This window comes from Alligator sinensis, unplaced genomic scaffold (genome assembly GCF_000455745.1).
Source record: "Alligator sinensis unplaced genomic scaffold, ASM45574v1 scaffold119_1, whole genome shotgun sequence".
Lineage (NCBI taxonomy): Eukaryota > Metazoa > Chordata > Crocodylia > Alligatoridae > Alligator > Alligator sinensis.
The window spans coordinates 654585-658948 of record NW_005842386.1 but is presented as its reverse complement, the minus strand read 5'-3'; positions in this window follow the sequence as shown (position 1 = coordinate 658948).

The following is a 4364-nucleotide window of genomic DNA, read 5'->3' as shown; positions in this document are numbered from 1 at the left end:
CATTCGAAGTAAAGTTAAGCTCCACGTGTCCTTTTATAAGTTTCCTTTTTAGGATTTTATCAAAACTTGTAAAAGGCCAAACAATGCTTATGTTTTTTAAAAGCGTGATTAGAGCAACTCATGTGTTAGCTACAGGATAATTGGAAAAAGAGTGTTGGGGTATTCCAAAGTGACTCTTATTGTGGGTTAAATATTTTGGGGAAGTGTATGCTTATAAAGTATTTACACGCAAAGTTAGAGGGTCTCTGCAATATATTGAAAGAAGGATGCATACACTTCCTGATATGAGTCCTGGCTATGATCCAAGGTTGCCATAAGGCATTCGATTCTAGCTTTAGCCAAGAGACCTGATTCCAATAAAGTTCACAATTCAAGGTGTTCATAAGTATTTGGCTCTAATGAATGCCATGTGTATTTAAGCAAGCCGTACACTTTAGGACGTCTAATTCCAGAAAGCTGTATGCATGCTATACCGATTTGCCAAGTCTAATGAATAACACTGTAGCGTGGGCACAAGAGCATGCAAGTTATTAGCACTGACACCACAACAATAGTGCAACTCCCCTGGGAATCATATCCATATTAGCAGTTTGCTACGCCCTGATTGTCCCAAATCATGGGACAGCAGTAAATCCTGAGTGAGTAGGAGTGAGAGAAGTTCTTGTATGTTGGCACATATCTGTTTTACACTAGTCCATAGCTATTTCAAGCTGGATGTATGGGCAGCTGAGAACCCAGCCTTTGTGTTACTGATCTGGTAACGTCTGGCTCCCTGCCAGCAAACTGGCATGTCTTTCCTTTCTAGGAGCCATTCATTTTTATCCTCTAAATAAAATCAGCTTTGTCTATGCCAGATCACATCAGAAGCAAATCCTGCCCAGTAACCTGTACTACCACTGCCCCGTGCTTCAGGTAGATGAGGAAGAAAAGAACACCCTCCTCCACTCCCCCAAAGTCAAAGGACCTATGTTCTTTATAAACCTAAATTCCTACTGACCTCAATTGATATTTTAAGACTTTGAATAATACAGGATCTGGTCCTCAGTCACGTCCAGGTCAGGAGTGTGTTGCTATCTCAGGGAAAGTATCATTCAAAGGAGCCCTTTACATCAGCTGTGCACCGCTCCCTAGATGTGCGCACCCTGCTGCTTCCCTTCACCACGCAAGTTAGAATAACTGAATATACCACGATGGAGCATGCGGAAGTGGGGCCAAAATGCCTTGCTAATTGTGCAATGCTGACTTTGGTGTAGATCTTTAGGCTGATCATCTTCACCATCTGGAAATAATGCCATGAAGCAAGCTAATTTATTACCCTTATCTTACCTGATGTGCAAATGTTATTAATCATCAGAAAATTATCCAGCCCTTTTTAATATTACAAGAAGGTGATAGCAGCTGATTTCAATTTTCCCTTGGTAAATCTTACCTTGGATGGACTATAAGAGTCATGTTCAATAATCCTTCTCCATAAACTTCAGATTCAGTTACGGCTTTCATTGGCTATTATCAGTACATAATCACCTGCATTTACCATAATAAAGTTTCCATTGTTCATTATGATGCGGGCTTCTATTAAAATTTAGAAAAAGCTTTCTTTAAAGTATTCAATTGGACTAGGGTGCTCCGTGCCTTTACTTAGGGGAAGCCAGGTATTGTGATTCTGAAAGAATAATCAAAAGGTATTTATTACATGGAAATATTTTAGTGAGCTTCAGACATTTCTATTATGCAGTCAACTCAATTCAGAAACCACCAGTGCATTTAAAATGTGGTTTGAGACTTTTTTCTTGAATTCTTCATATTATAAAAGCCAATCTCTCTCAAACGAACAGAATTTTTCAAAATGGAAGAAACTTTTTCAGTTTGATTGTATATCCCCTCTCCTATTGCTTCAATATACCTTGTGTGCACTATAGAAATAGTAATGAGGTTGAAGAATAACAGAAGTTGTCCACTAGAGCCCATTTACTGTCGTTTTCCTTTCACTATCCCATTTCATTTGGTTTAGTTAACCTTTTGAATATATCTGTATCTCCACTGGATTTCAGACCTCCATATGCAGGCCATTAGAAGAGATGCAGATGTTCTACAAGGTGTTCAGTCTTCACGCCGGGTCTCACCCACTTGTGCTGTAGTTCTGCCTCTGTTTTGGTCACGTTCCTCTTCGGATCTCATTTTCAATGGGATATGGCATATTTCACTTCTGAATGTCACTTCTGGCCTCCTGCCTCCATCCTGAGCAAGGAAGTCTTGCAAGAGGAGGCTGCAAGCAAACGGATCCCTCTTAGAGTAGGCCTGGGATCCTCTCGCCACACCTCTGTCCTTGATTGTGTACACAGGAAAGTCTGTCGATGTTTCTGTAAATTGCGATGGCTCAGTCCAGGAAAACCATATTTTGCACCTCATCTGGTCTAAATATTGAGTTTGAGTGAATGTTGCTCTGCATTATGTGTTATAGATGCTTTGTGTTTATTTAAGAACTCAGTTTGCAGGAATGTTTTCCAGACATGCGGTTTACCGCAATAGACAGTTGTTGATATTCTGATCCCCAAGAGCATTAGAATATGTTTAGAGATTGCGACACTTTAAAAACCAGATGTTCTATATAAACTGCTCAAAGAGGGGGAGGAGGGCAAATAGAACTGTCATTTGGCATAAAAACAGACTGTTCAAGCAGAAGGAAACACACACCAAGTGAAATTAAAAGTGGCAAATGACCCAACATTTTCATCCTCGCATAAGGAAATCAACATACTATTTCACTGAAAGGTAGAAAATCCTGGGCCTTCCCATATCGGGGCATTTCAGATTCACACCTGAATGTTGTAGATGGTCATTATCTCTATAACTGGCCAAGCCAGACACTCGGATCTGAGCAACATCAAATGCTGAAGGAATTTAGATCTAGGTTCAGAGTTCAGTTTGGATTGATCTCTGCATCCTGCTCATAGTGAGGTTGCAAAGTACCCATATAACCCCAGTGCACTGTTTTCTGTGAGGCAGAAAGGTGGACAAGGAAAATTTGGGGAGGAGCTATTGCCACAACCATATCCTTCTTCACTTCTTGTTTGCCAAAGAGTTGGGCACATGTTGCACTCATCTGCATGGTGTTAAGGAAAATTCTTCTCCATGCCATGGGATTGTGGATGAGACATAAGAAGGTCCCCTGAAGTGTGGTAGCTCCAGACCACCCCTGTGTTGTACATGCACCATCTGGCTATTGACTATGCAGCAATTAATAATCTCTCCAGTAGGTTATGAATTGCCATCCTCTATTCCAGGGGTGGGCAAAATGCAGCCCGCAGGCCACATGTGGCCCGCCAAGCTGGTCTTTCCAGTCCGTGGGGCCCCTAAAAATTTTAGAAAATTAATATTTATGTGCCCCTGGCTGCCTGTTCAATGTGCTCTTATTTCTTCTACTGACCTTTTATTTGCTCTTGCTCAGTTTAAAATATGGAAGAGAGGAAAATATTATGCATAGCCATGGACTTTCCTCAGCCTCTCCAAATCCATGGCTTGGTGTTCCACAAATAATTTTCTTGAATAATGTTACTCAAATGGTCGTTTTTTGTTGTTGTTGTTGTTTTGCTATTGGCACTGGTTTATTAGTGAATACATACCACAGTAATTAGTGATGCAGCTGGAGGGACCCTTACACAAAAAGCAAGAGCAACTAGCTCCAGTTTACAAGAAAAGTTGGAAGTAAAAGCATTAAAATGACTTTATATGCAACCTGGACTCCACACTTTGCATTCCAAAAACCTCACATAGTGACAGACTAATACAGTTCTTCGGCTGGTATGATTTGCAAACAGCATATTAGTGCAAATTGCTAAAATTAATACTTAATTTGAATGAATTAATCATTACTTTTAATTAATAATTACAATCTATTGCCCCAAATTTGCAAAATTACCAGAGGTTGTACAAATGTTCCACAGCAGAAGTGTTCCTAAGACAGAGACCATCTAATAATTTTAGTGATAGTTTAGTTTTGAAAAAGTTCAGGGACACTGTTGAGCACCATCATATAAAAGCAGTCCTTTCTTCAGTTACTTTCATAAGATTCAGATCATTAACATTTGGAATATATCTTTTTTTTTTTTTTAATCTAATTTACTTTTCCTCATTTTTCACTTCATTTGGCATGAACAGGCCAGTCTGTTTTGACTGCCTGCAGTAGAATAATGTCAGACTCTTTGTTTCTCCCCTTCTGAGGGGCAAATTTTAAATAAAGAAATTATGGGGTTTTTACCATTTTAATGAAAGCATTTTATCTGTATTATTATTATTATTATTATTATTATTTTTTTTTTTTTTTTTTTTTTTTTTTTTTTTAATTTTTTGGTTTGGTTTTTTTT